The 22592-nt window shown below is 41.6% G+C and overlaps 1 non-coding gene and 2 pseudogenes across 1 annotated transcript; all 3 read right to left on the bottom strand.

Annotated features, from left to right (window-relative positions):
* Positions 1-7314: 7314 nt before the first annotated feature.
* On the bottom strand, positions 7315-7421 carry LOC121217337 (small nucleolar RNA R71). The gene has a single exon (XR_005913411.1). It is a non-coding gene; the product is annotated as a small nucleolar RNA R71 (small nucleolar RNA).
* A 5047-nt stretch (positions 7422-12468) lies between these two features.
* Positions 12469-18652, bottom strand: LOC121216704 (uncharacterized; annotated as a pseudogene).
* Positions 18653-18883: 231 nt separating this feature from the next.
* Positions 18884-19041, bottom strand: LOC121217120 (uncharacterized; annotated as a pseudogene).
* Between the last annotated feature and the right edge of the window lie 3551 nt (positions 19042-22592).

Here is a 22592-nt window from a genome sequence, read left to right as displayed (position 1 = left end):
AATGGTCCTAACAAAGGGTTCGTTGTCAAGCTCGATATGAGCAAAGCGTACGACCGAGTGGAGTGGGATTTCATTGAAACAATTATGCTAAAGATGGGATTTGACATGAAGTGGATAGACAAAATTATGAAATGCGTTCATCGGTTAAATATATGGTTAAATGCAATAATATTTTTTCCAATATTATTATCCCCGAGAGGGGTCTTTGTCAAGAGGATCCCCTCTCTCTTTGTTTTTGTTCTGCATGGAAGCGTTCTCGAGAATGCTTATCCAAGCTTAAGATAATAATATTTTAAGAGGCATCCGGGCTAGTATAAATGGTCCGAGAATAAATCACTTATTCTTTGCTGACGATGCACTTCTCTTTGTGAGAAATAAAAAGAGTGATGTTGAAATGTTGGTCCATTTGCTTAATTCTTTTTCTAACATCTCTGGACAAGAGATAAATTGTGAAAAATCAATGATTCTCTTTAGTCCCAACACTCCTAAAGCTGAAAGAAATAAGTTTAGTGATCTGTTAGGTATGAAGGTGGTGGAAAATTTGAACAGCTACCTTGGCATTCCCATTCCAATAGGTAAGAAGAAAAATGTGGTTTTTAAAGATATTAATAACAGATTGTCTTGCAGGATCACCAGTTGGACAAAAAGGCTGCTCGCTTTTGGTGACAAAGAAGTCTTCATTAAAGCCGTCCTTCAATCTGTACCAATATATGTTCTATCGACTTTCTTAGCTCCCAAAGGAGTGATCAAGGATATCCAAGCTAAACTAAGCAAAATGTGGTGGGCAGGTAAAGATAAAGGCAGATTCTTGACAATACTACCTTGGAAGACTTTGTGTAAACCAAAGGGCATGGGAGGCCTTGGAATCAGAGATGTTCGATTAGTCAACTTGGTTCTATTGGGGCATCAAGTATGGAGGCTTATAAACAACAAAGATTTTCTATGTTTTAAATTGTTGTCTTCGAAATATTTTCCCGATGGTAATATTTTTAAAGCCAAGAAAGTAGACAAAGCTTCCTTTAATGGTCTAGCATTGCAGCAGTGGCAGAAGCTCTTAAAGACGGCTTTGGGTGGCAGGTTAGAAATGGCGATATGATCAATATCCGGGCTAATAACTGGGGAATGGAAGGCCTCAATGGGGATGCCATTAGAGAGGATTGTCTCAACCCAAATGAAATGCGCGTGAAAGATCTTTGGCTTACGGATGGGAAGAGTTGGAATGTTGATAAAGTTTATAAGGTGTTTGGGCAAGATTAGGGTGACAAGATTTGCACTGTCCCTATCAGAGATGAGGGACAGAGAGATAAAATGATTTGGTTTCACAACCCTCATGGGTGTTTCACTACGAAGTCTGCTTACTCATGGCTACTCTTGAAAGAAATGGGGTATGGACTTCCTAGAATATTTTGGAAAGCTCTATGTAAACTCGATACATTGCCTAAAATTCGTGTGTTCTATTGGCGTGTGGGGTACGAGATTCTCCCTAAAAATGTTAAAATTTCTTCTATTAGAGATGGTTTTGCTAAAGGATGCCAAAGGTACGGAGCTGAATCCGAAACTCTACTTCGTGCGCTGAAAGACTGGCCAACATCTCGTGAGGTTCTTTCGTTGGCAGGGTGGTCCGAGAGAATGGTTTCGAAGAAATATGACTACTGTATTGATTGGCTTGAAGACATGATGACGGTTCTCAACAAGAAAGCCATGGCTGACCTTATGGTTTTACTATGGAATTGTTGGAACAGTAGAAATAACTTCATATTCAAGGGAAAAGAAGATGAGGCTACGGTCTTTTGGGAGAGGGCTTGAGCTTTAAGCGAATACTTCCGCGTTTGTAACCTATTAAAGGAGCCAATGTTATCTTCTAATATTAAAGCTAAGAAGTGGAAAAAACCTTCGAAGGGATTTTTAATGTCAACTTCGATGCAACCATGGGGATAAACAGTATGGGGTATGGGGCGATTGTGAGGGATGACGATGGTTTCGTGTTGGGCGGTGGGAAACTAGATTGTCAGTGTATGAAGCTGAATATGTGGCATTCAAAAAGATCATCCAGCTGGCGACCAAGCTGTAAATTAGGGGAGATGTTATACTTGAAATGAATAATGCGGCTTTGGTCAATAAATTGAGGAATATTGGTACGGATATCACTTTTTTTGGCGCACTCATCAAAAAATGTACTACTGCTTTCGAAAGCTTCAATTCTGCCGATTTAATTTGGACAAATAGGGCTGGTAATAAAGTAGCAGATTTAATATGTACTAAAATGTGTAGAGAGAAACGAAGTGGTTTTTTGAGATGGATTATCCAAATGAAATCAACAATGCTGTAATTACTGATGTTACGTAATAAAGTGTTTTGACCCTTTGTGGTCAATTTTTTATTCAAAAAAAAAAGTCGCCTGGTAGCACATTGACCAAGTTTTTTTAGCTCTTTAGGGGGGAGGTGATATTGAGCGAGAAGGGGTTGTCCAGGGCACTGCCCATGCCCATCATATGTCCGGACGTTGGTGCCCCCACCGCCGATTAGGTTTCCAGCGGTGCTCCGGTGAGGCATCCTAGAATATAAAAAATGATGCAACGAGTCGTCCCCCATCCCTCCGCTTTTGGAATCGTCCTGGTCCCTCCCCTTTTGGAACAAGATCCTCCGGCACCTTGGGCCCTTGGTTGTGTCGGAGCATCGGGCACCATTGGCAACCAAGGCCCTTGGTCATGTGAGAGCCTCGGGCACCATCAGTAACCTAGGCCTTGGTCATGCGAGAGCCTTAGGAACCATCAGCAACTTAGGCCCTTGGTCGTGCGTGAGCCTCGGACACCATCGGTACCTTGGTGCCTCAGATGTGTGTGAGGCTCGAGCAGATCGGTACCTTGGTGCTTGGATGTATGAGAGCCTCGGGCACCATTGACAAACTAGGCCCTTGGTCGTGCGGGAGCCTCGGGAACCATTGGTAACTTGGTGCTTGGATGTGCGAGAGCCACAGATACCATTAGCAACCTAAGGCCTTGGTCGTGCGAGAGCCTTAGGCACCATCGGCAACCTAGGCCCTTGGTCGTACGAGAGCCTCGGGAACCATCGGCAACCTAGGCCCTTGGTCGTGCGAGAGCCTCGGGCACCATCGGCACCTTGGTGCCTCGAATGTGCGGGAGCCTCGAGCAGCATCGGCACCTTGGTGCTTGGATATACGGGAGCCTCGAGCAGCATCGGTACCTTTGGTGCTTGGATGTACAGAAGCCTCGGACACCATTGGCAAACTAGGCCCTTAGTCGTGCGGGAGCCTCGGGCACCATCGGTACCTTGGTGCTTGGATGTGCGGGAGCCTCGGGCACTATCAGCAACCAAGGCCCTTAGTCGTACAAGAGCCTCGGGAACCATCGGCACCTTTTTGCCTCGGATGTGTGGGAGCCTCGAGCAGTATCAGCACCTTGGTGCCTGGATGTGCGGGAGCCTAGGACACCATCAGCAAACTAGGCCCTTGGTCATGCGGGAGCCTCAGGCACCATCGGTAACCTAGACCCTTGGTCGTGCGAGAGCCTCAGGCACCATCGGCAACCTACGCCCTTGGTCAGGCGAGATCCTTGGGCACCATTGGTACCTTGGTGCTTGGATGTGATGGAGCCTCGGACACCATCGGCAACCTAGGCCTTTGGTTGTGCTGGAGCCTCAGGCACTACCGACGTGGCCCCCCTCTAACCTGAGGTAGGGTGCATCCTCAGCCCCCATGAGGGTCGAGTTGTCCCGCAATGATTCACGAACGGTGGTGGGTCGATCGCCAGCGCTAGTAGCCAGGGTAATGATTTTCCAGCCGAGTCAAGCCCGTGCCCATAGAAATATAGCCAACGACTCCAGGACCAAGTTCCCTATATCAGGAAAAGATCTCCTGGGGTGGCTTATGCATTACTATGGACTCGAGCTTGGCTTGCCCATTCTCCCCCGTCATGTTAGGGACGCCTTGTGCCTCCTAAGTCGGCAACCCCTCGGTGCCATGGCCTTGCCAAGGCCTTGGCTGCATTCGAAGCTGCCCATGACCCTAGTACCAAGTCCTTTTGACAGTAACGGTTCACTGGGGGCGTAAGTTGAGTTTGTAAGCTCAGTCTTGGCTCGACCAAGTCCCAGTGGGATTTTGCCTCTCGTAGTTCTTGTGCCAAGCAGTTGTGGTGTGCCCTCGTTTCATCGTTCCTTTCGCTCCCCTACCAGTACATTGGTTGGGTGGGTTGTTGGCCGGTGTGCATGGTGCTACTACTAGTACGCAATGGGCATATGATTGGTGTTTTGGTTGTTGTGTATTGGCAGGCTCCATGCTACCCGCATCGAACTGTCGAGCCGCACTCCTCTTCATTGACTCCCCTTGTTCTAATTGAACCCAAGGGGTGCGATCAGGATCCTGTGTTATGTACCTAAGCCAGATGGAGTTATGGATGTGTTGCGCTCCCTTCTTCATCTCATGCCCTTTGGCGTACGTGGTGGACCACAATCGTGCCCTGTGTCCCGAGTGTACCCCCTTAAATTGGTGTGGCCTCATCAGTGCGCTGGTGCTCGATCGTGCTTTCAGATGCGGAAAATATTTTTGAGAGTAGGGTTCAAGCCCTTGTCTCTCGATGCCTATGCATTTTGTCTCTTCACACGGACAATGCTCGTGCTCTGTTATGACCTCTTCGTTACTCATGCGGCATGTTGAGAGCCATGCAGTACCGACGTTGCAGAGGAATGCTACCTAGTTGATCCTGCCAGTAGTCATATGCTTGTCTTAAAGATTAAGCCATGCATGTGTAAGTATGAACAAATTCAGACTGTGAAACTTCGAATGGCTCATTAAATCAGTTATAGTTTGTTTGATGGTATTTGCTACTTGGATAACCATAGTAATTCTGAGCTAATACGTATAACAAACCTCGAATTCTAGAAGGGATGCATCTATTAGATAAAAGGTTGACGCGGGCTTTACCCGTTGCTCTGATGATTCATGATAACTCGCCGGATCGCACGACCTTTGTGTCGGCGACGCATCATTCAAGTTTGTGCCCTATCAACTTTCGATGGTAGGATAGTGGCCTACTATGGTGGTGACCGGTGACGGAGAATTAGGGTTCGATTTCGGAGAGGGAGCCTGAGAAATGGCTACCACATCCAAGGAAGGCAGCAGGCGGGTCGGCCCCTACTGCCGGTGATGCGCTCTAATAAACGCCAAATTATATATATTTTTACCCCAAATACTTAGCATATTTATGGATGTTTATTACGAGATATGTGGATTGTGGTGCTCTTAATCCAGTTATTTCATGTTTTGTACTCAGAAGAGTACAGAGTCAAAAGGAGCCAAAATTGAGCCAAAAAAGGGACAAAACGGACCAAATCGAGAAGATGACACGGCCTAAGCCTTGCCACACGGGCTGCTCACATGCTCATGTCTTTCGAGGGTGTCGACCAAGGCTTTCATGATTCACACAGCCTGGCGATTGACCCACACGGCCATGTGCAATTTAACGGATCGAACACAGCCAGGCAAACACGTCACACGGGCATGTCCCTTTTTCAAGGAGTTGTATTTTACACGGAAGAGGATACTTAGGGAGGAAGAAAGCCAATTCAAAAGCCTATATAAACACCCTAAGTATGAATTAGAAAGGGTCACCGCCCCCTTCTCCTCAAGAACTTTTCTGGAGTACAGAACTGCACGCCGGGAATTACTTGAAGGAAGCCAAACAATCCATCCCAAAAGTCAGAGCTACTCCAAGACTGAAGATCTCTCTCAAAATTCCTTCAGGGATTTTAGAGTTTTCTTTATGTTTTGTTATTTTCATACTTTTGAGATGTACTCTTATTTTATTATGAACTAAACCCCTTAGATACCTAAGGGGGTTGAAACCTATGATGGATCTTGTTATCATTATCTGAACTGTCTGATAAATACTTGATTTGTTCTTAATTATGTGTTCTGAATGCTTGAGTTAATATTTCGGGTATTAATTCATGATTTGATGTGCTTATGCAGAGGAGCAAAAGTCCCTGTCTAAGAGTAGATTTGGCATAATTAAGCGAAGTTGATCAAACGCCTAGAAATAGGGTTACGAGATTTTTTTGAATTAGGGTGAAACCTAATATGGGAATCCATAGATCGATTTACTGCTTCCCTAGGGGTTTTAATTAAGAAAGATATTTTGATTAATTCAACTGAGGGTTACACGTTATTAGTCTTGAAAGAGATAATAATATAGGTTAGGGAGTCTCATCAAGTCAAGTGAATAAATCGTCTGGTTCAGAGTCAGGTAACAAGTGAAATCTAGGTGGATTTCTCCTTGGGAGTCGTCTTTATCAATTACTTTTCTTCAAGTCTTTCCAAATTTTCTCTTTACTTTAGTTTAATTAGTTAATTATTTTAGTTAATTAGTTTAATAAACAACCCCTCTTTATTTCTAGGATAAATAATAAAAAGATAGTTATTACTAGTACTTTTGGTTCTCTTGGGTATGATATCCCGGTCTTGCCATTACTATACTATTGTTCAATAAGTGCGCTTGCCTTTTTGTCATGATAATAGTTAGTCTAGGTTTGATCTTCATTATAAATATTTATTACTTGTTACGAATCACACGATCAAGTTTTTGGCGCCGTTGCCGGGGAACTAAGATATTAGGAACGCTAAATTTTTATTACTTTAGCCATTTATTTTTCTTGCAATTTAGTTTTATTTTATTATTATTATTTATTAATTTACTTATTCTTTCTCTTGGTAGGTTTTTATAGTTTATGACTAGAAGAAACCCGTCGGGACCATTACTTTTTGACGAAGAAATCAATCGCACAGTTCGTAGAAACCAAAGAGAGATAAGGCACAGGTTACGATACACAGAGAACGAGCAAGAAGATGATACTCAACCCCCAACCGAAGAGATGGCTAAAAACCAAGACAATCAACTACCTCCTGCAATTACGGCTAATCAAAATCCTGCTCTACATACTATGTGTGACTATGCTAAACCTTCTTTAACAGGAACTGAATCTAGTATAGTTAGACCTGCTATTGCTGCAAATAATTTCAAACTGAAACCTAACACAATTCAGATGATAGAGCAGTTTGTTCAGTTTGATGATTTGCAGGATGAGGATCCCAACACTCACTTGGCAAATTTTCTGGAGTTTTACGATACTTTCAAAATTAATGGCATTTCTAATGATGCCATTTGCCTTCGGTTGTTCCCTTTCTCATTTAGGAATAAAGCTAAACAGTGGTTGAACTCATTACCACGAGGGTCCATAACTACTTGGGAACAAATGACTGAAAAATTTCTACTCAAATATTTTTCACCGGCTAAAACGGCTAAGTTACGTAATGATATTTCTTCTTTTGTGCAGATGGACTTAGAAACACTTTATGATGCATGGGAGAGATACAAGGATCTATTTCAAAGCTGCCCTCTCCATGGGTTACCTCTATGGCTGCAAGTTCAAACGTTTTACAATGGTGTGAATCCCTCAACAAGACAGATGATTGACGCAGCTGCTGGCGGAACCATCAACAATAAAACACCGGAAGATGCCTATGAGTTTATAAAGGAGATGTCACTAAATAACTATCAATGGCAAGTTATGAGGACAAAGCCAATGAAAACAGCCAGCGTTTATAACGTCGATTCAGTCACCATGCTCTCTAATCAGGTAGAACTTCTCAATAAAAAGATTATGGTTTTCTTAGTTCTACGCAGGTACATCCAGTAATGAGGTGTGACTCAAGTGGAGGAGGTGTCCGTACAGAATATCAATCCTTCAATCCTAAAACCGAAGAGGAACAAGTCAACTATACAAGCAACAATAACTTTAGATCTCAAAATAACCCATACAGTAATACTTATAATGCAGGTTGGAGGAACCACCCAAATTTCTCCTAGGGTGGTCAAGGAAATCAAAAGCCACAAAATCCTCAGGGTTTTCAACAGCCACCTTATCAACAAGAGAAGAAACCGAACCTGGAAGAGATGCTCTCAAAATTCATATCAATGTCAGAAACCCGTTTCCAAAATACCGAGACAGCACTTAAGAATCAACAAGCATCAATCCAAGGGCTCGAAACTTAGATAGGCTAGCTATCCAAACTAATCTCTGAATGACCACAAGGTAGCTTGCCAAGTAACACTGAACCCAACCCAAGGGAATAGCTCAACACAATTAATAACCAGAATGACGAAGGAGTTGTTGAGCTTGAACTAGAACCAAGGCAAGAAACAGTGGGAAGCAAAGGGAAAGATGAGATAGATCAAAATACAAACAAACCAGTGACTGTCGAATATAAACCTCGTGTGCCATACCCTAACGCGATAAGGAAAGATCGATCAGACGAACAATTTGGTAAATTCCTTACACTTTTGAAAAGATTACATATTAACTTACCGTTTATTGAAGCTTTGTCGCAGATGCCAAATGTAATGAAATTTTTAAAAGAGCTTTTAGTAAATAAGCAGAAGTTGGACGAAGCGTCGCATGTGGAGCTAAATGCAGTCTGCTTAGCTATTGTACAGAATAAGCTACCCTACAAATTGAAAGATCCAGGGAGTTTTACAATTCCGTAGTTTAGATATAAGTCATGCATTAGCCAATTTAGGGGCTAGTATTAACGTCATGCCGTACAAAATGTTTAAAAAACTTGGTCTTGGGAAACCTAAACAAACTAGGATGAGTATTCAATTGGCAGATAAAACTATAAGATTTCCTTGCGGTATTATTGAAGATGTACTCGTGAAAGTAGATAAGTTCATATTCCCTGTTGATTTTGTTGTTCTAGACATAGAGGAGGATAATAACACCATCGGCTACGAGATGATGGTTAGTGTAAGACCATGTATGGGACATGGAATCGACTTGAGATATGAGCCAGTGTAAGACCATGTCTGGAACATGGCATCGGCACCTTACCCATATTCGAGGTTTAATGAATATCCGGTGATACTCCAAATGGTTCAACGGTGGATGTTATGTTTTGAGTTAATGAGAAAAGTATAACTGTGTTGTGAATGGTATAGGTACCTAATTGGTACGTACGAGATATGAGCCCAATATACATATTATATTATGTGACTTGTATGGTTGGTGCTGAGTAAGTTACATCTATGCCTACATCTGGGTCATGAATATGTTGATCATGGATGAAATTATTGTTGTATATTCATTTATATGCAACTTACTAAGCTTTTATGCTTACTCCCTCTTCCTTTCCATTTTTCTTACAGTGCCGCCTAATTAGCCTAAGGATCATAGAACATCAAAGATATCGATCACACTATCATCCTAAACACTCGGTATAGTTGGATTTATATTTTTGAATTATGGCATGTGTAGGGACTAGACTTGATCATTTTGTGTCTGGAGCATTTAGCAAATGAATTGGCTTGGGGTAAATCTCACACTTTGCATTAAGCCTTGAATGATGGCTAACATTCATTTTGAGTTTATAAAAAAATGCATTTCCATGATTGCATGAATGTCTATTGTAGTTGAATTGATTATAGAAAATATGTTTACTTTGGTATTGGTTGGTTTTAGTATGTAAATAGGTAAGCAAGGGTGGCAATGAGGCTTGGAAAATAGCCTTATATTGTCTACATGGGTAGACACACGGGCGTGTATGACACACGGTTAGCCCCACGGGTGTGTGGTTCGGCCGTGTGTCCCCTGCAACTAAAAATTTTAAGTCTGAATGCATGGTAATATTCACACGAGAAGAGACACGACCGTGTGTCTCAGCTGTGTAGAGGACACGGCCTCGCACACAGGCGTGAGCCATGGACGTGTGATTTTTTTGGTTATGATGACGTCAGAAACAGAACGCCCCAGTTTTTGGACACGAGGCTAAGCACACAGGCGTGTGCCAAGCCATGTGAAAACCACTGCACCTTGAACTAAAAATTAAATTCCGTACGGGCTAAGGACACGGGCGTGTCTCAATAGACATCAGGTCGTGTGAGCCACACGGTTCACCAACACGGCCTTATCAAGCCGACAACACGGGCATGTCATCTCCCACCCGGGCGTGTGCCCCTGTCTTTAGTGAAAATTTCCAAAGCTCTTTAAGTGATCCGGATTGATCCTGAATTGGTTTCTAAGTATATTTTGAGCCTTGTAGACCCACATTAGAATTCTAAAGGTGAAATTTTGAAAGGTTTTTAATTTGTTCAAATTTTTACGACTCGGGAAAGTTTGTACACTTATGAATAAGTTAGTAATGCCTCGTATCCTGTCTCGGTGTCGGACACGGATAAGGGGTGTTACACCTAAGATCCATTTGACTGAGCGATTCTTTAATTTTGTTATCTGCAAAGTCTTTCAACAATCTATCATTTACATCACTTGAAATACAACTCTCAATATAGTCAAGGTTTAATACAGTTGTAGAATTTAAATTTAACTTGAATAGCTTTTGAAAATACTCCCTAGTCGCCTTGCTTATATCCGTCGTGTTCTCTCTCCAGTAGCCATTCCTGTCTTTAAGCCTAGCAATGTTATTTTTTTCCTTCCTGTTTGTGGCTCTAACATGAAAAATCTGGGTATTCCTGTCCCCTTCCTTTAACCATTGGACCCTAGATTGCTAAGCCCAATATTTCTCCTCTTCGTCCAATAGATTACCTAGATTTATTCTCAATGCTTTAAGCTTATTGCTGCATACGTACTCCCTTGGCTATCAATGACTTTGTTTATATTCGCCTGCAAAGTACCCATCTAGTTGTGCATTTGTTTAAGCTTTTTATATTGCCATCCATCTTGCTCTTTGCCCACGATCTCAATCTTTCCCATTATATCCTTAGAACCTTTCTGCCATGCTTCCTTCATAATTTTCTTTGCTTTCTCATCTTTAGCCCAGCAAACATCGTATTTAAAATAAAGCCTAGGATCTCTAAGTCTTTCTCTCAACTTTCGACCTTTAGTATCTAAGATAATGGCATCATGGTCAGAAGTAGATTGACAGATCACCTTAGTCTCCATAAAGGGGAAACTAACCACATCATTAACAGACATTAAAAACCGATCAAATCTCTCCTTAACCAATCAGTATTGTCCCCATTATTAACCTAGGCAAACCATCCATTGTCTGTTTTCAAATCAACCATCGAGAGCTCATCGACAACCCACCGAAAGTCCTCTATAAGAGCACTTGGCTTGCTGCTGCCCCCTCTTTTTTTTTGCATTATCGAAAATGGCATTAAAATCATCCCTAATGATCCATTTTTCTGTAACAGACTTACCAACCCTTCTCAGCATATTCCATAAGCATTATCTTTTGTTAGGTTTGGCATTTCCGTAGAATCTCGTGAAGTGGATGGGATTGTCATTCTCCAAGTGGATTATCGAGTCAATATGGTTATTGGAATAAGTTTGAACTTCGACCTTATTGCTTTCCTTCCACATCATGACTAGTCCACCACTTTTGCCATTTGCGTTAACAGCCCAGCAACCTTCCATTTTACACTTACTGGGAACAGAAGAGAATTTATTAGCATTGATTTTTGTTTCACAAAGGAAGATTACATCAGGATCATTAGCAACAAGCAGTTGCTTTAATTCATGAACTATCGCAGGGTTTCCAATCCCACGACAGTTCCAGCAGAGGATCTTCATTGGTTTTGCACGACCCGCGAATCCATTTCCTTTGAGATGCAAAAATCACCAGGACAGAAATAGAAGCTTTTCCCTATTCGACTCCTTCGATGCATCAAAAAAGTGACAATATATAGGGAAAACCACGACCCGAGCGCCAGGGATCAAACAACTTCCTAGAACATGGAGTCTACTCTATAAAACACAGCAAAGAGGAAAACAAAAAATAGTATTAATCCAAAAGAACCGACACCGTCACCTAATCTTTTCAAAGAGACACACCCACCGTTAAAATCCTATCCCTGCTTCAAGAAAGAAAGCACAAACAAAAGAAAACAAGAAAATGAAACAGAACAAACTTAAAATCTAACAGTTTCTTGAAAATAGAACGCAAGAAAACTTAGAAATCAGATGACAGTATTTGATAACTCAAAGTTTGCATGCTTTTTAAACCTATTAAGACGACAGAAATCTTATGAGAAATCATCGTTGAAAAGTCAGAGGAAACTGAATCTACCATTAATGGTTTGCATGCAGCATGGTACAAACCATGCAAAAACGACGTACATGACTCAATTCACTTTTTCGGATAGAAGAAAGAGAAAAAGAATAAAATAAGAAATGAAGAAATGACAAAACCTTGATAATCGCGATGAATCAGCTGATCAAAATAGGGTCTGATCATGCTAGAAAGAAAGACAATGTGTCGATACCACAAAAATTCGCCTATACACCCTCGATTGACCCGGCACCGCAAGACCTTTGACAAAGACCTCCCATGTCAGAACACCAGTCATGTTTCCTGAGGGGTCGTTACGACCAAGTGTTTACCTTACACCAAGTTTGTCACCTGGGACCTCAGGGTCGGGTCGTGCAAAACAACGAGGGGGACCGGATCGGGGGAAGGACGAATCGAAGTAGCAAGGCCACTCTACCACTTACAATACCCGTTGCGTATTTAAGTCATCTGTAAAGGATTCTACCCGCCGCTCAGTGGGAATTATGCTCCAAGGAGGCACCCGTGACTTGACTGCCGCAGTCGCTGCACCTACGACACGTGCCCTTGGGGGCCAGAGGCCCTTATTGTGGGTCAGTAATCAGGCAACGGGCGCGTTTGTCGCTTCTAGCCCAAATTCTGACTTAGAGGCGTTGAGTCATAATCTAGCGCACAGTAGCTTCGCGCCACTGGTTTTTCAACCAATCGCGATGACAATCGTGCAAATCAATTGTTTCTCTCGTACTAGGTTGAATTACTATTGCAATGCGACCATCAGTAGGGTAAAACTAACCTGTCTCACGATAGTCTAAACCTAGCTTACGTTCCTTATTGGTGGGTGAACAATCTGTAACAGTCCGATTTAGACCTTAATCGGAATGTTGGTTTCGGGACCACGAATCTGAGTAAAAAAATATTTAAATATTATTTTTCATGTTTATTATATGTGAATTTGCATGTGTGAAAATTTCATATGAAAATTTGATTGTTTGTGTGCTTAATTAAATAAAAAGGGCTTAATCGCATAAAATGTAAAATTTGCATGGTAATTGTTAAAGTGCCTAATTGCTTTGTTCTTTTAATGTAGGGTACTTATAATGAAATTATACCATTGAAATTGGCATGGACACATTCGGTCACTAGTTAGTGGGTGGAAATAATATTGAAATAATTAAAGTTATATTATAAGTAATAATATGTATATATTATAACATAAAATAAAAACAACCATGCATGTACTTTGTTATTGCCGAAATTAAAGAAAATAAGAAAGAAAAGAAAGCTTTAAGGGTTCGGCAACTTATTAAGCTCAATTAAGGTATGTAATTAGCTCAGTTTTTGATAATTTTTACGTTTTTGAGATCGTTGCTTCGAATACTACTCGACCCATGTTTGAATTTTTGATTTTGGTGAATATTTTGTGTTATGCCATTGATGAATATTTATGTTTGTGATGTTTGATGATGAAATATCAAAAATATGTTTTAGATTAACATGTTTTGTATTGGAGTTTTTGATGATTTTGGGTTATTAGGACTAAAATTGCAAAAATAATAAATTGAGGGATTAAAATGTGAAATAGATCAAATATATGGTCTAGTATGGTTATACAGAAAATTCGGCCCAACTATATTGTTGTGAGATTTTGTGTATTTTGTGTTTTGTGCAATTAGGACTAATTTGTAAAAGTATGAAATATTAGGGGTAAAATGGTAATTTACCCATTTATATGTTGTTGGATTAAATTGACTGAAATTGTGTTTAAATAAGGTTAATTTGAAATTATATAGATCAAGAACAAAGGAAACCGGACTCGGATCACGGAATAACAAAAATAATCGAATAGCCGTTTTGTAACATCCGTCGATATCCCAAGTAAGTCTTTAAGCAATTAAACATGGTTTATTTTAAACATAGAATGTTTTACTATGATGTTTCAAATTTTATAGTCTATTATTATGCTAGCCGAATGTGATATATCAATGATTTACTGTGGTTGAGTTTTATTCGACTGATTTAAAATCCCTGGAAGTGTGTATCTATTACATGGAATATTGGACTATTCGATATATGAAATGTTGTGGAATGACTCTATAATTGGATATTCAGGCTTTGAGATTAGCAAGCTTTGTGCTGGTGACATTGATCGAGCTTCGTGCCTAGTAGGCTTATTAGCGGTGAATAAATATCAGACCTTGGTTTTAGCAGGCCTTGTGCCAGTGTGTGATTCAGACTTATGCCTAGCAGGTTTTATACCGATGATTTGTTTACAAGTCTGTGATTAAAAGATTTCAAATTATTGTGGATATTGAGCAAGTGAAATTTAGATAAATTACCTTGTATATGTTCGGCCACATAGGTAAGTACATGTAAGCTTATATTAAACTTGTATATTCGGCTGCATGTGAGGTTATATTGAATTTTAGTATTCGATTACATGTGAACTTATATTGAAATTGTATACTCAGATATATGTGAATTTATCTTAAATATGCATATTCGGCCATATGTGATGTTCTTTTGAATTTGAACTATAAGTTACATGTGATATTTTATTTAACTTTTATATATTCGGCCACATGTGATAATATAATAAATTTTGTGTATTAGGCCCTATATGTAAGTGTCTATGTGATGATATAATTGATCTTGTATAATTGGCTATATAGGAAACATTTATGTGCTGTTATATAATTGATTTTTTTTGAACATTCGGTCAAGGTATCTTAATATGTTAAAGTATAACATTATTGATATATGGTTAGTTTGAATGTTTTGATTATTCAGTGAGTTGTTTATTTTGCTTAAGGCTTACTAAGCTAAGTTAGCTTACTTTGTGTATTTTTGCTACTCTGTTTTATAGATTTTGGTTGTAAGTTACGAGCTCGGGGATCGTTATCGAAGTCATCCACACTATCGTCAACTTTCAGTAATTTTAAAAGTCTATTTTCGAACTTATGGCATGTATAGGCTAATATGTATTTTGTTCAACTTTGGGTATGTATAATTTGAGCCATGCGAAAATGGCTTTACTTCTAAGTTTAGTTTCGATCATCTTTGGTTACGGATTAAACTGTTTTGTTATAACACTATGATATATGTGCTGGAAATGGTTTGATAGTGATATAAATTTGTGCATTGAAGTTGATTAATGATTAGGTTATGGTATGAAGAAATTGGTCATAAAGATGATTGGTTTGTTATGGTTATATTTGGTATTTGAAATTGAGAATGGATAAATATGCTGCGTATATCGATTAAATACTAAGTTTGAATTTAGCTATACTTGGTTGTGGTACGAATTTGTTTTAGTTAACATGTTAAGTACTATGAATAAATGATTATTTGAATTTTTTTTATTATAGAATATAGTCAAGATATTATATATGATTTGACTTTAAAGGTTATTAGATTATGTCCAACCATCATATAACTTTGCCTTGATATGTTCATTATATGGTATGAGAAAATGCATGTTTTGATTATATAATTGTTAGTTAAATGACTATGACTGAAGAAATGGTATTCGGTTATGAAATGGTACTTATGAAAATTATTTTTGAGTCACCTATGATTCGGCATTTGTGAGTATACATGAAATGAAGTGGATGAATGTATTATTATTTGAGTTGAATATTTACAAGATAAAAATATTGAAATTTGAGAATTTGGTTATGATCTATATTCGTTGAAAAGAAAGAAATAAAAATATGTGTATTTAGTCATATGTATTAGGTTTCCATGACAAATTATACATTTAAGTAATAAAAGTTAGTTTCATAAATAATCTATTACATGGTATTAGCATGCATAAATGTACGTTAGTATTTTGTGAAGTATGTACTAGTTTAAAAATAAATTTTGACCGATTTTTGAAATTGGTTTTTATATATAATTGTTCGGAATTGTGTTTTTAGTTAACTAATGCCTCGTAACCCTAGTTCATGGTGTTACACAATCAACACTTGGTGAATTCTGCTTCATAATGATAGGAAAAGCCGACATCGAAGGATCAAAAAGCAACTTCGCTATGAACACTTGGCTGCCACAAGCCAGTTATCCCTATGGTAACTTTTCTGACAACTCTAGCTTCAAAGTCTAAAGGTCTAAATGATTGATAGGCCACGCTTTCACGGTTTGTATTCGTACTGGAAATCAGAATCAAACAAGCTTTTACCCTTTTGTTCCACACGAGATTTCTGTTCTCATTGAGCTCATCTTAGGACACCTGTGTTATCTTTTAACAGATGTGCCGCCCCAGCCAAACTCTCCACCTAACAATATCTTCCGCCTGGATCGGCTGGTCGAAGCCAGCCTTGGGTCCAAAAATAGGGGCCGTGCCCCGCCTCCAATTCACGAAATAAGTAAAATAACGTTAAAAGTAGTGGTATTTCAATTTCGCCTGAGAGCTCCCACTTATCCGACATCTCTCAAGTCATTTCACAAATTCGGAATAGAGTCAAGCTCAACAGGGTCTTCTTTCCCCGCTGATTCTGCCAAGCCCATTCCCTTGGTTGTGGTTTCGCTGGATAGTAGACAGGGACAGTGGAAATCTCGTTAATCCATTCATGCGCGACACTAATTAGATGATGAGGCATTTGGATACCTTAAGAGAGTTATAGTTACTCCCGCCGTTTACCCGCGCTTTCTTGAATTTCTTCACTTTGACATTCAGAGCACTGGGCAGAAATCATATTGCGTGAACATCTGCAGAGACCATCACAATAATTTGTTTTAATCAAACAATCTGATTCCAAATGTCCGTACCAATTTTGAGTCAATTGTTCATCGCCCGGGAAAGGCCCCCGAGGGAGCCGTTCCCAGTCTTTCCCCCGGTCGGCATGCAGTGACCTACTCTCGCCACAGCAGCAGCTCAGCATGCATCTGCAGCCGACGAGTTCGGGACTAAGACCCCTATGCCCAGCCCTCAGAGCTAATCCTTTTCCTGAGGTTACGGATCCATTTTCCCGACTTCGCTTGCCTATATTGTTCCATTGACCAGAGGCTATTCACCTTGGAGACCTGATGGGGTTATGAGTATGACCGAGCACAGACAGTACTTGGTCCTCTAGATTTTCATGGCTGTCAAGGGTACAATGGACACCACTCGACGTGTGGTACTCTTCCGGTCACTAGACCCTACCTTCGACTAAGCCGTTTCCAGGATGGACAGTCCATTAAATAGAAAAGATAACCCTTCCTGAGGTCCCCACCGTTGTCTCTGCACTCCCTAACATTGTCGTCATTCACCGCGTCTCGACTAACACATGTGCAAGTGACGTTCACATGGAACCTTTCCCCTATTCGGGCTTTAAAGTTCTTATTTGAATATTTGCTACTACCACCAAGATCTGCACCGACGGCCGCTCTATCTGGGTTCGCGCCCCAGGTTTTACGGTAACTGTCGCACCTTTTCACTCATCGGGGCCTAGCCCTTACCCCAACAATCGAGTATAGGTCACACGTTGATGCGCCATCCATTTTCGGGGCTAGTTGATTCGGCATGTAAGTTGTTACACACTCCTTAGCGGATTTCGACTTCCATGACCACTGTCCTGTTGTCTTAATCGACCAACACCCTTTGTGGGTTCTAGGTTAGCGTGCAGTTAGGCACCATAACCTGACATTCAGTTCATCCCACTTCGCTAGTTCTGCTTACCAGAAATGGATATGGAACCAGCTACTAGATGGTTCGATTAGTCTTTCACCCCTATACCCAAGTCAGATGAACGATTTGCATGACAGTATCACTGTAGACCTCCACTAGAGTTTCCTCTGGCTTCGCCCCAGTCAAGCATAGTTCACCATCTTTCGAGACCCGACAACATACTCTCACTCGAACCCTTCTTAGAAGATCAAGTTTGATCAGCAGTGCACCCGCGAGGGATCCCGCCAATCAGCATTCTTGCGCCTTACGGGTTTTCTAACCGATTGACTCGCACACATGTCAGACTCCTTGTTTCTTATTTTAACACGGGCCGAACGGGATCCCGCAGGCCATCGTGCGGAGCACGCAAGTGCCAAAGCACGCCGAGACGGCACGTGTTGGATCCCACGATCGAGGTGAAGACGTCTTCATGCATCGGTCCATGCCCCGAGCCGATCGACGAACCAGTTCACCGTTCTACATCTAACCGGGGCACATCGCCTGCCCCATCCGCTTCCCTCCCGACAATTTCAAGCACCTTTTGACTCTCTTTTCAAAGTCCTTTTCATCTTTCCCTCGCGGCACTTGTTCGCTATCATCTCTTGCCCATATTTAGCCTTGGATAGAATTTACCGCCTGATTAGGGCTACATTCCCAAACAACCCGACTTGTAGACAGCGTCTCGTGGTGCAACAGGGTCCGAGCACGACGGGGCTCTCACCCTCTCCGGCGCAGCTTTCCAGGGGACTTAGGCTCGGTCCACTACTAAGGACGCTTTTTCAGACTACAATTTAGAAGCCGGTGGCGCCTGATTCTCAAGCTAGGCTTTTCCTGGTTCGCTCGCTATTATTGGGGGAATCCTAGTAAGTTTCTTTTCCTCCGCTTATTGATATGCTTACACTCAGCGGGTAATCCCGCTTGACCTGGGGTCGCGATGCAAGCACCATCCTTGCGATGCTGAAAGGGTTTAAGGGTCTCGATCTACGAACATGCAAGACTCCGAATGAGGTTGCTTACAGTATTACCACTGATCGTCGCAACGAATATGTTGTCGAGGACTCCAATTTAGGCCAACCGCTGGCTGTGAGCGCACAGGAGGCCAATTTTTGCCCGCGGTCCAACCGAGTCCCAAGGGATCGGGGTTGGATGGAGGCAATGATGCGTGACAGCCAAGCAGACATGCCCTCGGATCTAATGGCTTTGGGGCATTACTTGCATTCAAAGACTCAATGGTTCACAGGATTCTGCAATTCACACCAAGTATTGCATTTCACTACATTTTTCATTGATGCGAGAGTCGAGATATTCGTTGCTGAGATTTGTTCTATATGTTTTGTGACAAAAGAACAACATCACTGAAGCACTGACACCGCGAACGGTGCGATGACAGAAGACATGCCCTTTTTTCATTTTGATTGCTTGACGTGATTAGCGTCGAGGGTTTGTTCGTTTTGCATCAAAAAGGTTGATTCTAACATCTCACCCCATCCAATGGGCAAAGGGACAACAAAACCGGCAGCTCTGACTCATGGGGGTGGCAACGGACGACAATGTGCCCGCACCAACTCTGATGTTGTTTACAATGCGTTAACAGGTCCTTCTGCTAGGCAGGTTTCGACAATGATCCTTCCACAGGTTCACCTATAGAAACCTTGTTACGACTTCTCCTTTCTCTAAATGATAAGGTTCAGTGGACTTCTCCAGACGTCAAGGGTAGCGAACCGCCCATGTTGCCGCAATCCAAAGGGCAGGGACATAGCCAACACGAGCTGATGACTCATGCTTACTAGGAATTCCTCGTTGAAGACCAACAACTGCAATGATCTATTCCCATCACGATAAAATTTCAAAGATTACTCGGGCCTATCGGCCAAGGCTATAGACTCGTTGAATACATCAGTGTAGCGCACGTGCGGCCCAGAACATCTACGGGCATCACAGACCTATTATTGCCTCAAACTTCCGTGGCCTAAAAGGCCATAGTCCCTCTAAGAAGCTAGCCACGGAGGATCACCTCCATGTAGCTAGTTAGCAAGCTGAGGTCTCGTTCGTTAATGGAATTAACCAGACAAATCACTCCACCAACCAAGAACGGCCATGCACCACCACCCATAGAATTAAGAAAGAGCTCTCAGTTTCTCAATCCTTACTATGTCTGGACCTAGTAAGTTTCCTCGTGTTGAGTCAAATTAAGCCGCAAGCTCCACTCCTGGTGGTACCCTTCTGTCAATTCCTTTAAGTTTCAGCCTTGAGACCATACTCCTCCTGGAACCCAAAGACTTTGATTTCTCATAAGGTGCCGGTAGAGTCCTAAAAGTAACATCCGTCGATCCCTGGTCGGCATCGTTTATGGTTGAGACTAGGACGGTATTTGATCGTATTCGAGCCCCCAACTTTCGTTCTTGATTAATGAAAACATCATTGGCAAATGCTTTCGCAGTTGTTCTTCTTTCATAAATCCAAGAATTTCACCTTTAACTATGAAATACGAATGCCTCCGACTGTCCCTGTTAATCATTACTCCAACCCCGAAGGCCAACATAATAGGATCAAAGTCCTTTGATGTTATCCCATGCTAATGTCTACAAGCGTAGGCCTACTTTGAGCACTCTAATTTCTTCAAAGTAACAGTGCCAGAGGAACGACCTAGCTAATTAAGGCCATGAGTGCATCGTCAACAATAAGGACGAGCAGACCGATGCTCACTGTGAGGCAGACTAGCTGACCCACCCCTAAGTTCAACTACGAGCTTTTTAACTGAAACAACTTAAATATACACTATTAGAGCTGGAATTATCGCGACTGCTGGCACCAGACTTGCCCTTCAATGGATCCTCATTAAGGGATTTAGATTGTACTCATTCCAATTACTAGACTCATAGAGCCCGGTATTGTTATTTAATGTCACTACCTCCCATGTCATGATTGGGTAATTTGCGCGCCTGCTGCCTTCCTTGGATGTGGTATCCGTTTCTCAAGCTCCCTCTCTGGAATCAAACCCTAATTCTTCGTCACCCATCCCTACCATAGTAGGCCACTATCCTACCATCGGAAGTTGATAAGGCAGAAATTTGAATGATGCGTCACTGGTACAAAGGCTGTACGATCCGTCGAGTTACCATGAATCATCAGAGCAACGGGCAAAGCCCACGTCGACCTTTTATCTGATAAATGCATCCCTTCTAGAAGTTAGGGTTTGTTGCACGTATTAGCTCCAGAATTACTACAGTTATCCGAGTAGGAAATGCCATCAAACAAATTATAACTGATTTAATGAGCCATTAGCAATTCCACAATCTGAATTTGTTCTTACTTACACATGCATGGCTTAAGCTTTGAGACAAGCATATGATTAATGGCAGGATCAACCAAGTAGCATTCCTCTGAGATGTCGGCATTGCATGCTCTCAACATGCCGAGGGAGCAATGAAGAGGTCATAACAAAGCACGAGCATCGTTCGTGTCAAGAGACAAAATGCATAGGCATCGAGAGACAAGGGCCTGAACCCTACTCTCAAAAATATTTTTCTCATCCGAAAGCAAGATCGAGCACCAGTGCACCGACGAGGCCACACCGATTTAAGGGGGCACATTCAAGACATAAGGCACGATTATGGTCCACCACGCACCCCAAAAGGCACGAGATAAAGAAGGGACGACAACACATCCATAATTCCATCTGGCTTAAGTACGAAGCACAGGATCCCAATCGCACCCCTTGGGTTCAATTAGAACAAGGGGAGTCAATGAAAAGGAGTGCGGCTCGACAGTTCTATGTGGGTAGCATGGAGCCTAGCAATACACAACCAAAACACCACTCATATGCCCATTGCGTACTAGTAGTATCACCCATGCACACCGGCCAACAACCCACCCAACCAATGTATTGGTAGGGGAGCGGAAGGAATAATGAAATGAGGGCACACTACAACCGCTTGGCACTAGAGCTACGAGGGGCAAAATCCCATTGAGACTTGGTCGAGCTAAGACCAAGCCTACAAGTAATGTGAAAGTGTACACAATCACAACAAGTAATAAAGTGATAAGTAAATGTCGAGTTATCGTACCCATAGGGACTGTGAAAAGAGTTATTTATGTAACACCCCTTACCCATATCCTATGCCGGGATAGGGTTCGAGGCATTACCGGACTTAAACATAAACATCCATACAAAACAGGGCCATAAAATTTAGACCAAATCAAATTCATCCAATCACATGCATATCATCCCTTATACGGGCCCATGAGACCCAAAACATACGTTGGGAGTGGTTTGGGACTAAACCGAAAACTTTTGGAACTTTTACTACACTTAAAAAATTTTCATACTTTGAAAAGTCACACACCCGTGTGGGTCGGCCGTGTGGTCAAACACACGCCTGTGTGGCTTGGGACACGCCAGTGTCCTCATCTCGTGTAACTCTCTGTTTATGATGTCATGCGTAATTTGGGGTCACACGGCAAAGTCACACACCCATGTCTCGGGGCTGTGTCATTCACATGGCTACGACACATGGCCGTGTCTCTGCCCGTGTGGCCAAGGAAATGGCTATTTTCCAAGTCATTTTCCACCCTCATTTGCACACTCACATACACTCTTTCAATGGAACTTAACATGGCACAATTAAGCTACCAACATAACCATAATCAAGGCTTAAACATATCGAAACAATTATTTACTATTCATAACAAAGCTATCCACTTGAGCCATAGTAACTAAATTATTTATATCTTGAGCTACAGAACTCTAAATTAAGATCTGCTTGATTTTTTCGAAACTAGACTCAAATATATTCCTACCATAAAATTTTCAATATTTATGGTTTAGCCAATAAGTATAGTTAATTCTTCAAATTCGTCCCTATTCTGCTA

This window comes from Gossypium hirsutum, chromosome A02 (assembly GCF_007990345.1).
Source record: "Gossypium hirsutum isolate 1008001.06 chromosome A02, Gossypium_hirsutum_v2.1, whole genome shotgun sequence".
NCBI lineage: Eukaryota > Viridiplantae > Streptophyta > Magnoliopsida > Malvales > Malvaceae > Gossypium > Gossypium hirsutum.
This window is presented reverse-complemented; position numbering and strand designations above follow the sequence as displayed.